A 13,800-nucleotide genomic window follows, 5' to 3' on the forward strand; every position below is an offset into this window, starting at 1 on the left:
CTACTCTCACCACACCCATCGGCCCACATGAGAGACCCCAGTTGGAGAATAGTTGGAACTAGGTATCCACATTCTTCTTATCGTTTTTATCCCACCTCTTCTCGCTATCCTAACTATTAACAACAAGCTTTCTTTGGAGTCTGAGGAATCACTGTTCACATTAAACTTACATTGATATCTTCTCTTGTGGAGTCAATACACCTAAAAATATAGGGGAGGGAGATGACAGCCCAAATAATTCACTGCGGGGAAATAGGCTTCACTCTCCCTGCTTTATTGGAATTTTATACCCAATGGAAGTAAGAGTACTTTCTATCCCCCATAGCACATAATCCTTCTTTTAAAGAGGATTCTGGTTTGCTAGTGTTACAGAGCATGTAGGGTTGGATACAGCCTTGGTCTGCTGCTGATGGAAACCTGGGCATGTCTTAACAGATCCCCCTGGAAGGATCTGTTAAAGACTGGCCCACAGTCAACACAGGTCAGTTACTTGGCCTGTCATGGCTGCTGGTGTCACTTTAAAGAAGCCATGGGAGCCTAAATTCATAGGCCTCAATTCTCCATTGCATCTGAACGAGGTCAGAGAGGAATACAGGAAACTGCAATGGTGTTCCCCCACCCAAGTGGGAGGTGTGACAGACTATACCCCTATGTCCACTATTGCAGTAGTCTTTGTATAAGATATGCCATGTGAGGTATTATTTGAAAACGCATAATCTGGTCAGTATTGTCCTGGTAAAATTTGTGGCAATGTTGTATGTAAAGTTATAAGGTTCCATGGTAAGGTGTTATTAACACATGTTCCAAGTCTGGGGAGTGGCCAAACCAATCTTCCAAGGGCAAAGGGACACCTCATCCAGGAGTAAACAAGGCCAATGGGCCATTACCTGCAAAGTGGCCATTCTTTGGCAGGAAAAGGGGCGTGGGTGACACATCTACATCTTAGCAAAGTAACAGCATGGAGCTCCCTTCCATACAGGCTGCCTGGCTCCCAGCTGGAAATGCTTCTCCAAGGGGGGACAGGAGTAGAAAAAGAAGGGGCAGACCCCCCCCCCCTCACTCACTGCCCATTAATTCACTGTGTGAGAAGGGACAAAGGAAGCAGCCATTAAACAGAAGGAGTCGTGGCCTAAAGAATTTGGCCGGTAAGACTGAGAGCATGTGGTGAGAAACTTTCCTTTGAATTTACCGTAGTTATTAAGTTAGGCATTAGTTCCATTTTTATCTCTATTTTTCTTGTAACCATTTCTGACTTTCATGCATCAGGATTTGTATTCACTTAAAATCTCTCTTTGCAGTTAATAAACTTGTCTTACTGTTTTGTTTAACCCAGTGTGTTTAAATTGAAGTGTTTGGGGAAACTCTGTTTGGGATAACACAATGTGAACATGTTATTTCCATTGATGAAATAACAGACCTATATACATTTGTATTGTCCAGGAGAGGGCTGGGCAGTACAAGACGTACATTTCTGGGGGGAAATCTGGGATTGGGAGTGCGGTGGGGTCACCTTGCTTTATAATTCAGGCTGGTTAGAGCTAAGGTATGTGCTGCAGCCAGCCACCCGCACAGACATAGCAGGGAGACTTGCATGCTGGAGGCTATTTGTGAGCAGTCCAGGCTGGAGGTTGCGGCAGCCAAGCCGTGTAATGGCATCCCAGGCTGGAGGGCATGGGTGAGCCAGCTACTCATTAATCTGGATTGTACCCTGGGTATGTCACAGAAGGTAGAGTAGGCAAGGCCTGATGTAAGTTATGCCACCAGTATAAAGTCCCTGAGGACACTGCAAAGCTAACTTGGGTGATCAGCACCAGGGTCTGAGCACGTAGGCCAGCCTGCCCCAGAGGTGAGCAGCCACCTTGAAAAGCCCTGTGTCTTTGTAGTACCATGTCTTTGCTGGTGTTGCAGTCCCTCGTGTTTGTGGCTAGGGCTTCTCGGGGCATCTCCCAGGATTCTTTGTGCTGTGGTAAACTGAGTCAAAAGCTGTGGTAAACTGGAAAATTCTGGAAGAACTTGTTTGTTCTTCTGGACAAACACAGGGGCGCCATGGCAATGCATCAGAGGATTATCAGTGCTTGAGTGGTTTATCCTCCTACATCCTCACTGCAAAGTGGGCAGGTGACCAGCCTGAGCGAAAGTGGAACCTGGACTCTAATCCCCACACCCATGCCGTGCTAGCCAGCCTGGCTTGAAAGCACCACTAAACCCAGGTGTGTTTTTTGTCTGGTTAGGGGCAGCACCACACTAAGGGCCTGTCTTAACTCTGCAGCGAAGGCAGACCCTAAGTGACTTTATACCGGATAGGAATAGGGGAGCTGTACTCCACCATGTCCTCTCCTCCCTTCACTGGCTGTCCATGGAGGGTGGCTGGCTAGCGCCACTGCCTCCACCAGCTTTACCCCAGTGCACAGGGAAATGCTCTGCTCACCAACCACTACTGAAATCTGCCTTCATCACTCCCTTTGAGCCGCACAACGTGGCTGGAGCAGACAGGAGAATCCAGCCCAAAATATTCTTCAGATTCGGACTATCTGAATCTTAACATTATTGGAACATAACTTTGTATTTGTTTAATTTTTCATCCTGACAGGCATTTCGTTATTGCATTGTGATGGGCTTTACAGCTCATTTGCTGGTTACTCCATTAAGACACAGATGTCCTATTTTCTCCATAGGATCAGTACTTCAGAACAAACATCATAAATTCCACTCGCTGGAAAGTTACCAACACAGTTCATCTCCTTTCAGAGCACGTGTGATCCTCCTGTGCTTGAAAGATCTGGCTCTTGAAAACATTTCATACTGTGTAGTGTGGTGGACAGGAGTAGAGGTAGCTACCCTTGTTCTTTTTTCCCTCGCTTACAAAGCTGAGAGAGAGAAATAAGGGACACAGAAGCAAAGAAGGAGAGAGGGAGTCTGATCCAGTGGCCACTGCACTGGGGCTCAGGAAACCTGGGTTCTGTTCCCAGTTCTGCTATTGATGTACTATGTGAACTTGGGCAAGTCACCTCTCTCGCTACCTCTGCTTCCCTTGTCTCCGTATGATCTGTTTGGACTGCAAACTCTTCAGGGCAGGAACTGTCTCTGTCTCATGTGTATACACAACCCCTAGCATAATGGGGCCCCAGTCTCGGGTTGAATCTGTATTTGTATTGCAGTAGTACGTAGTAGAAGAACAGGTAAGGATCAGAGAGACATAACGAAACAGAGGGATGGAAATAATGGAGACAAAGTAGCGACCAAGAGAAGTGTGAGAAAACAGGGAGAGAGAGGTTACCAGCAAATGAACTGGCAATAAAAGTACTCAGAAATATCTGTCTCTTGTCCTTTGAAAAAGGATATAGTGTGTGTTTGGGGTTGGGGGGAAGGGATGGACTCCTGTCATATAAATGGTAATAAATCCTTATCCTCATTCAAGAATTTTATTATCAGTTTCCCCTAAAATGTTGTTGTGGGTTTTTTTTTTTTTTTTTTTTGGTCATATAAGCAATCCCTACTTAAAAAATTCAGGCATTCTTATATGAGCAAAGATTCGTAGCACCAGGACTCAGGTCCCTACTTATGAATATAAAAGTTTGTAGGATCAGGTCCTAAGTCTCAAAAGCAAAGTCCTTTATCAAGTGCTAAACATTTTCACTGAATGGCATGGTGGAAATAAGGTTCATTTAGGACCTGATTCTGCACTTCTTTCTCAGGCAAAACCAAGCCAATGGTTTCAATGGAGGTTTTGTTTGAGTAAAGACTGCCCCAAAGTATAACGTGTATAACCAGAGACTAAAGGCTCTAAATGCCCTATTTATAAAGCTTCCACTTATTTTCTCATTAATCTGCCTAATGGAGGGGGGAGGAGGGGAAGCAGGCAAAAGTGGGGAGGTAAACGGCAGGAAAGAGGTTGGCAGCAGGAAGCAGGCATTGCTGCATATTTGTTGACATGTAAACAATGCTATTGTAGCAATACTGAGATACTGGTGAGTAATGCTCATGCCTTTGGCTATCAGCCTCACACTGCTCTTTCTAGTGTGAAACTGCCCTAAAGTTCCCTGAACTGACCGGTGGGAATGCAGTCAACTCAGCGTAGAACGGGTCAAAACTTTTCTGCTGGAAAAGTTTTTTCCATGAGTGCCATTTTGTCAGAATCAATATTTGCTGTGGCAACATGTTCGTTCTGACTAAATTCTGTTTAGGGGGAAAAAGAGGGAAATGATGTTTGTTTCAAAATTACTTTGAAATAAAAAAGTGTTTTATTTTGTTATAACTTCACTGTTAAATTATAAGATACATTTTTTAAAATGGTCAAAACTGGAACAAAACTTTTCACTTTTTATTAAAACAGAATGTTTCAATTGACGTGAAATGAATTTATTCCCCCCCCCCCCCCGAAATCTCATTTCACAGAAATCTTCAAATATTTTTGGCTTTATTTTCATTCCAAATTGGAACAAAGTTTGAAATCACAGAAGTTCCAGTAAAACAGAGATTCCAGTGGCCACTTTTCTCTATTCAGGAGTTTTGAATGTGTAAGTTAGGCAAGATCATGCCCAGTGTTTGGCTGAAGATGACCATAGCTTTTGAGATGGTTCCTTTCCACTTATCATAGATGGGGTTAGGAGGCCAGGAAATTCCATGAAGATGACCTCAGGGAAGTTTCTCCGAATCTTCTACTCAAGGGGGAGGGCTTCAGAGGCCACAAGATTAAGGGGTGCATGCAGGCACCCAGTGCTAGGAATCACTAAGGAAGGGGACCTCTATTCCTGTTGAAGATTAGCTATTCCCCATTGCTTCTATGGTTTCCCTTTCACACTGGCAGCATGTCATCTACAGAAACCAGGCTGCTATTGACCAAGTGTACCCCACATCACATGCTTGAAGAAGTCTTAATGTGAGAGCAGATAACTGGTTCGAGATCTGCTGTTGCTGGGGGCAAGAATGCTGTGGGTGGCAGCTCTAATGCCTCCCATATTAAACCCTGTGGAGCTCCAATCAAGGGGTCTCCGGGTTGTCCCAAATAGAGGGTTGATGCCACGGAGCTGGAATTCTTCTCTATCCCTGGGGAAAAAGGGATGGCTGGCCCAACCCATTAGCAGTCCCTTTTCATTCCCTTCAAAGGTATAGCAAGAACGAAATGTTTAATCTTTGCTCATGAATAACCTGCAAGTGCTGACTCATCACAGAAATATGAAATGAGCAAAGCGAGCCTGGCTTTGTGCAGCAACGTCCCTCTCTTCCCCTCGAACTGCCCTGTGAGTCACTGGTACGACCCCTCAGTACAGAGCAATGAGAATTCCCTGACTGTCTCAAACAATATTCTGCAGACTTCGCTGCCTCCTACACCAGTTGTCTGCCCCTTATCTTTCTCTTTGATGGAAAGAGTTCATCTCCCTTAGACAGCTTTATCTGATGTAATGTGGGGCATTGTTTTAAGCTGGGCGAGGGAGTTGTCACAGGGTTTGAGACCAGCCAGAGAGGTCAGAATCTAAGCAATGTGAGTGATCCTTTACATGGGATAAAGTCAACTTAGACGGGGTGCATGCAGGTTGACTTTTCCAAGGTGCATCACAGACACCACAATTCACTTAATATCTGAAAGTGATAAAAATCTGAACAGAACAAAAACTCAAGAGGTGAAGTGTGATTATCTGGGTTATTAATAAATAAACCATTAAATGGCCTCTCGCTTACACATGTGATGCTTCCCTGAACCCAAGATAGCAGGGTAAAGCTGGTTGGGGCTACAGGGGCCAGTTCAGACACCAGCACTAGTGAGGGCTGTCTTGTTATTACATTAGCACCTAGAAGGCCCAAGTGAGATCAGAGCGCCATCGTGCTGGGCACTGTACAGACACACTGTAAGAAGCTGTCCCTGCCCTAAAGTGACACGACAGACAACGGTTGGGAAAGGAAACAGACCCACAGAGAGATGAAGTGACTTGTCCAAGATAACACAGCAGCTCAGGCACAGATCTAGGGATGAAACTCAGGTCTCTTGACTCCCAGCCCAGTGTCCTGCCTACCAGAACACACTGCCCTCTGTGTTCCTAGGGAAAGAAAATAAGAACTATGGCCTCCTCTAAGAGGCCACTGAGGCCAGGGGTCATAGGAGCACCACACCAGCCTCATTCCCTCTCTGACATGTCCCTGGTGTGTCCCCTAGTTTGGGCACTGAGAAGGGGGTGGATAGAACCAGCTATGCCAGTTCTACGCAATTGGGAAATTGTGCTACACTAGTGGAATTGTAGCCTGGCCATTTAGGCCAGTTTTAAGGCTACTTTGTGCCTCCAGCGCAGCACAAAGCATCCTTCTGGGAGCTGAGCTTAGTAGAGCCACTCACAGGAGGGGGGTACTGCTCACTGTGGGTAAGGGTATGTCTACTCTTTGAGTTGGGGGGGGAGGGTTAATTCCCAGTTTGAGGAGATGTACCTGAGCTAGTTCTGAACAAGCTAGTCACTCAAACTAGCCGTGTAGCCATGGCAGTGCAAAGAATGGGCGGGGCTAGCTGCTGCCCCAAGGATGTACCCGTCTGAGATGCTCGGCTTGTACATGGGGCAGCCAGCCCCTCTCTCTGACACAGCTACACTCTAGCTAGCATGGGTATATCCCCTCCAGCTGGGAATTACACCCCCCAGCTCGAAGGATAGACATACCCTAAGGGCTGCTGAATCAGGGCCTTATTTAACTTCTACTGAAGCCTATGGGGAAACTCAATGGGAGCTGGAGCAGGCCGTAAATGGAGACGTCTGCCACCATCGCTTTGTGCCAAGGTAATCTAAACATGCCACCCCCTCGTTCGCTAATTCTTAGTAAAAGAATAACCTCATCGTGTGAATTCCTGGTAGATACAGCTGTGGTGTTTGAGGGCTTCCACTTTATAATTGAATATGCTTCAAACTGCACAAAACGGATGGCTTTGTTGCACCAGACAGAACTTCAGTAGATAAATATTATTTTTAAACGGTGTAATGGTAGTTTATTATCTTAACATTCAGGCCATTTATGCCAGTCTGCTGGGTCAATATTGTAAAAGTCACTTCTTCCCTACTGTCTTTTATGTTTGAAGCTTTCAAGACTGTTTTTCAAGCATGTGCAGACAGTTATTATTTAAACTGTAAAATACTCCGGCAGACAATAATTCCTCTCGTCCCTAATTATACTCCTAGTCAGGGATGGGCCAACTTTAGAAAGTTCGGAGTTTAGGTTCTGCTTGTACTAGCATTCAATAGATGGGATACTCAGATCCAAATGATCAGAACCTGTGTAAAATACAGTAGCTCTGTAAATCGCATGGAAACACCTTATTTTGGGCCTGAAGGTACTTTTTGCTTTTGGTCTCCGCTGGAAACACTTTGAGAAGAAACTTTCTCATAAGATTTTGGCCAAAAGCACCTGGTCCCATCCTGAAAGGGTAACTAGAAAAACATGTAGAGGAATATTTCAGAACCTCAGAAAGCTTGGTTCGAGTTTTATTCTAGAGATGGTTAAAAGTTTGGGGTGAAGGTGTATTATAATAAGTAAATTATGTTTCTATTTAGTAATAGAACAATACTTTGTAACAGCCCCTCTCATCACTAAGGAACCCAGAACAGTTCACAGGCTAGCTAGCTAGCTATCATTCACTCATCCATCATCTAAGCGCAGCTACTTTGGCGCTGAAACATGGCAGCTAGTTACAGTGTACTGCATGTCACCATTAAATTCGGCTTAGGACTCTTCATCTGGCTCAATGCACTTGAAGGGGTAAAATGAATGCTTTCGATATGACTCCTTGAGTCACATAAATTGCAGACACACAATGGCCAGACAAAGAGGGCTTAAAGAATGATAGTAAGAAATAATGTACTTTAGGGGTGTAATACCAAAGGCCTCACTGGCCATCCAGCAGGAGCCTAACGCTCACAATGTGAGTATAGATTTGTTTTTAAATACAGGGTAAGGGGCTGATCTAAAGCCCATTCGAGTAAAGGGAGTGTTTTTCCATTAGCGTCAATGGTCTTTAGCTCAGACACTCAATGCATCCCATCGTCATGCTGGTTTGTATTTTTCTTCCCTAATAGATGAATAGTAAATTCACCAGCAATAGTAAAACTGTTTTACTGGGCCTCACTTCCTAGTAATACAGCAAGTAGCAACCAGTGTCATCACTGATTTCCGTGAGTCCCAGGGCCACATTTGCCCATTTGTGGGTTCGTCTGACTCTGACCTACAGATCTAGTGCACGTTTCTTAACACCCAGAACTACCATACTAACATGGTGTCAAGTATCAGAGGGGTAGCTGTGTTAGTCTGGATCTGTAAAAAGCAACAAAGAGTCCTGTGGCACCGTATAGACTAACAGGCGTATTGGAGCATAAGCTTTCGTGGGTGAATACCCACTTCGTCAGACGCATACTAACATGCTGGGCCTTTTATTTGTATAGGTGTACTTACGCAGGATTTTTCTAGCAAGCCACTGGAGGGAAGAGGAAAAAAAGCCTCGTTCTGGTAATGCCGCCAGAGTATATTTGACGCCAATACTTAAAATAAACATATACCTGTGGTGTCTGTTAACAATAGCTTCATGTAATGACGGAATTATTCCCCCTTTCTCCAGCACGCACACTCTATTGTGCTCTTGATTCTAGGAACATCGGTAGGAATAAAGAGGTGCCTAATCCTACTCCCACTGACGCCAACAGAAAGACTGCCATTGGCCTTGATAGCCGAGATTCTGAAACACTTACCTGGAGTAGCACTTCACACCACAAGCAGTCCTCCTGACTTCAAGCTACTGTTCACTGTGAGTAAGGGTATCAGAATCTGCTCCAGTGGGAGCTGGGTCAGGCCCTTTCTGGCAGTACGTTTCCAATCAAAGTAGTTTCACCACAAAATGGCTGGTCCAAGAGAGTGACTTCTTCATAGGGCGGCATGTACGCTTTGCTCTTTAAAATGTTTTTACAGTGTTTCCCCCCCCCACACACACACACACAAAGATTACAGCCCAGTTGTTCCAGAAACTGAAATGCTGGCAGCCTTGCTAACTGTGAACCCGGGAAGCATTTTCAAGCAGTTTGGATTCAGCTTGCCAATTGTTTCATATATCTAGAGATGTTTATGCCAACATGTATTTTGTAGAGGTTCAAGTATCTACTGCTTAACATGCTGCCAGTTTGCATTCCTGTCATGAAGGAAGAGTTAACCAGTCGGAGCTGAGAATTACATACAGTAACATTCTCTCTCTCTCTCTCTCTCTCTCTCTCTCTCTCTCTCTCAACATAATTCATTCTGTCCACAACTTTTCATCAAGCAATCTGCCACTTTAACATTTTGACACCTAGATCTAGCACTTAATTTTAGTCCTGTAGATCCAGGTGATTTGTACCCTGCAGTCTATACACACACAGAACGCTCGTTGAGTGAGGACCTCAGCACCAGTGAGGTTAATTGGCATCATTCTGGCAGCATAGAGATTCCTGAGGCCAGCTGGGATTCCCATAATGTAGGGAAATCTCCAGATAATGATATTACTATTATTGTGGTGCCTGGGAGCCCCACTCGAGGACTAGGGCCCCCTTGTGCTAGGTGCGGTACAAACAGAACAAAAAGATGCTCTGTGCCTTGAAGAGCTTACAGTCTAAGTACAGATGCTGTACAGGCGCTATGCCTTCCCGTCATGAATTCCATGGTGAAGGGAGCGTGCCAGTGACTCGCCAGAGAAGGGAGTTGGCAGGGCTGGAGCATAATGCTGCAATCCCCAGCTGCCACAGCAATCCCTAGGGGGCATGTTGCAGGCTGCGTTTTGTTAAAGTGGACGGGGAGATTTGGCCCTTATTTTCTTTAAACAGGGAAAGCATTAGGGTGACTTTGTTTAATACTCCCCACAATCACTAAACGTGGCAAACTCTCAACTGGCTGATCCGGTCTTCTAACTAGGGTTACCATACGTCCGTATTTCCCCGGACATGTCCGGCTTTTTAGTTGTTAATTGCCGTCCAGGAGGATTTTTTAAATATATAAAAATGTCCAGAAAATACGGACGTATGATAACCCTACCCACTGCCCCCTCTCCTCTTGGTGTGTCAGCTCGCTCAGCCTGCGGATTGCAACCCCGCCATGCTGCTGCAACCCTGCGCCCCACGGCTAGGGTTCTCCCTCCTCCGAGCATCCCCTGCGGCTCTGGCAGAGCCTCAGTCTCCCCCCTTCTTCCCGGCCGTGCAAGGAGCCCCCCCGCCAGCGGTCTGTGCAGCCGGGGCTGCCTCCCCCCGGCGGAGCCGCTGCCCAGGGGCAGGTCCTGGTACAGGGGAAAGTTTCTTGGCGCGCGGCAGCAGCGGCTCCCGGGAGCCCGAGCTCCCCCACCCGGGAAGGGCCCGTGCTGCAGCGCCTGCCGCAGCCTCGCCAGGTCCAGCCGGGAGCGGGGTGGAGGCTCCCCTGAGGGAGGTGAAGGGTGGGGGACTCTGAGGTTGGGGGGATTCTCAGGGTAGGGGGCTATGGGAGGGGGTGGGGGGCTCTGAGGCAGGGGCTGTGGAGAGTGGGGGGCTGTGGAGGGGGTGGGCTATGGGAGGAGGTGGGGAAATGAAGGGTAGGGGTTAAGGAGGGAGGTGAAGGGGAGGACAGAGTTGGGGTGCTGTGGAAGGTGGGGGGCGCTATGGAAGGTGGGGGCTATGGGAAGGGGTGGGGGGCTCTGAGGCAGGGGCTGTGGAGAGTGGGGGGGCTGCGGAGGGCAGGCTTTCAGGAGAGGGGGCACTGAGGCAGGAGAAGGCTGAGGATGGCCCCTGTGGAGAGCGGGTGGCTCTGGGGTGAGGCCTGTGGGGTCGGGCGGGTGGGAGGAAGACGGTTCTGGGGTGAGGCCTGGGGGGGTCCGGCGGGCAGGCGGGAGGCGGCTCTGGGGTGAGGCCTGGGAGGGTCTGGCGGGCGGGAGGAAGGCGGCTCTGGGGTGAGGCCTGGGGGGTCTGGCGGACGGGCGGGAGGTGGCTCTGGGGCGAGGCCTGGGGGGGTAGGGCGGGCAGGAGGCGGCTCTGGGGCGAGGCCTGGGAGGTCGGGCGGGCGAGCGGGAGGCGGCTCTGGGGCGAGGCCTGGGGGGTCGGGCGGGCGAGAGGCAGCTCTGGGGCGAGGCCTGGGGGGTCTGGCGGGCGGGAGGAAGCGGCTCTGAGATGAGGCCTGGGGGTTCCGGCGGGCGGGCGGGAGGCGGCTCTGGGGTAGGGTTACCATACGTCCGGATTTGTCCGGCTTTTTGGTCCTCAAATCCCCGTCCGGGAGGAATTTCCAAAAAGCCGGACATGTCCGGGAAAATAGGGAGGCATGGTAAGGGGACCGCTTCCTCCCCGGGCTCCAACTTTCCCGGTTCCCGCCGCTCTCCACTGCAGCGGGGGCCGAAGCAACTTCCCCAGCGCAGCAGCAGCCGGGGGGCGGGAGGGAGGAGGGGGAATGCGGGGTGCTCAGTGGAGGGGGCGGAGTTAGGGCGGGGGCGGGGTGGAGTTGGGGCAGGGCCAGGGCCCCGTGGAGTGTCCTCTTTTTGCAGTATTGAAATATGGTAACCCTACTCTAACAATCCTCTAACACTAAACAGTCCATCACCCCCCCCAACCCCTCACCCCCCCTCCCCTCCGTACTTGACGAAACATGGTATGAGCACACTTTGGGGTGCAGATCCTGGTTAGACTTAATAAATAGTTTGAAACTCCAGTGGCTGTAACAAGGCCCTAGTGAGTCAAAGAGTGTAATTGTTTCATAATCTTGGAGGAATGCCTGTCATTCAAAATCTGCCATTTCCCATAAAAGTCCGAACCACGTATAACTCAGATCCTACCTATTAAAGCCCACCGTTGAAAAATACCAGAATGAAAGGGAACAATTCCATCTTGAAATTGACAAAAGTTTCAGCTTCTCAAAATGAAACTGATATTCCTAAAATAACATTTGTGGCCAACAAGATTGGTGGTGTAGTTAGCTCACCAGTACTTGTAAATGCTGGCAGGCGGTGTGGAAAAAAACAGAATTAACCGTGACTCTTTGATAAAATGCTCCAACAGAACATCAAAATGGTTCATATAGTTAACTCTTGTTACTGTCTGTTGCTGCAAGCCCTATGTGGGAATAGCATTTGTGGGTGCTCTCTGGAACACCACCCCCACATAGGAATGCCGACCTTTTGATGGGAAAAGACCAGCATGATGAGCCAGAACTCTGTGTCTGGTGTGTCATCTACTTTTCAGGGACAATGCGTTAAGCAGCATGAAAGTGGTTAAACGTATATATCTGAGCCCAGTACTTAATTTGTAATGAAAGAGGAGCCCGGGCTCAAGCAATTTTTTTACATTTGTAACTGATGCAGCAAGCCCAGAAGTGCCAGAGCTATGAACTGGCAAACCGAGAGGAGCTGGGGCTCAATTCTGGTAAGCCCTGGCACAAGTTAAGCACTGTCTGAACCACTTTATTTTCAGGCCTGGAAAAATGAATGTGCAACTGGTTGTCTGCACAGAAACTCAGAGACACAGATAATTACATGATGTGTACATTCAGTGGCTTATAAAGGGCTTGATAAATATCTAGGACTAGAGTGTGGCTTTAGGCCATGATCCAGCAAAGCACTTAATAAGAGTAGTAAATATTTATGTCTTGGTGGTGCCCAAAAGCCCCAGTCAGGACTGAGGTCCCATTGTGCCGGGTGCTGTACAAACACAGAAAAGAGGCCATCCCGGCCTTAACTATAAGCATGTGATTAGTCCCACTGGAGTCTTGCTGTCCCATAACAAACACACAGATAAACAGTTGCTGTTTCCCCCTATAATGTTCTGAGATCATAATCTTGCAGCACCTGTTGTTTTTTTGCTGGCTTCTAACCCTGGGCAAAATTCAGAGCCATATTAGCATATAGGTGATACACTAAATAAGGGCAAAAATAGTGAGGTTTAATCAGTACCTAGCTCTTGTGCTGGCCTTGAATTGCATCTATTGATAAGTGCCTGTTTCCTCCTTGTGTAGAAGAATCTGCAAACAGCAGCAAATTATAAAGAGACTGAGATTATGGAGAAGGAATTTCCTTTAGTGTTCAACTTTCTGGGAAGTCCTTTGTTTGGACAACTGCTTGTGCTTTACTTAGATCTACACGGCCCATTGGAAAGCCAGTAAAGATCTTCCACAAAATGGAAGGCCATGTGCTTCTGGCTCTCGTGCCATTACCTCCAAATCAGCAGGGAGAGTAGAAATGTGTTGAAAGTAAGAAGTTTGTTTGTTTGTTTTTAAACAAAAAGGAAAATCCACAATGGAATTCTATGGAGACAGGCAGAGGCAGAGTCTGATCATTGGTTGGAAATAGATAGGTTAAATTTCAGCACTTTACAGATCATGGCTGAGATAGCTGGCAGAGGCTGGAAGGCAAGAAAGCAGTGGTGGCTGCCACAGTTATACACAATCTGAAATCTACAGGTTATTTTTTTGCCTTAGGTGTTGTATCACCTGTATGCTGATGCTGCCCCTTTGGAAGGGCTTCTTAGAGACCTGATTTACATGTTAATCCTCTGTGCTATGGAATTATGTAGCACGTCCCTCTGCAGGTTACTGGAGCTGCAGCTGTATCACTTTGTCATGTAACCCATCAGCTCTTCTGTGCTAACAGGGGTCAGGCTGGATCAGCATTTCAGTGGGAGACTTGCAGGAAGGGGTGTTGGTGATGCTCCAGTCAGTGGCACCTTTCCACGTGGCTTAGCGTGTGGCATTATGGTGGTGGGGGTCTGCCTCTCGGGTCACATGTAAAATCAAGATCCTGCTGATTTGTGGGCATATCGTTAAATATCTCACGGCATTGTTAGTAAGGGAAGTGTTAAGCCAAAT

Source organism: Emys orbicularis, chromosome 11 (assembly GCF_028017835.1).
Source record: "Emys orbicularis isolate rEmyOrb1 chromosome 11, rEmyOrb1.hap1, whole genome shotgun sequence".
Lineage (NCBI taxonomy): Eukaryota > Metazoa > Chordata > Testudines > Emydidae > Emys > Emys orbicularis.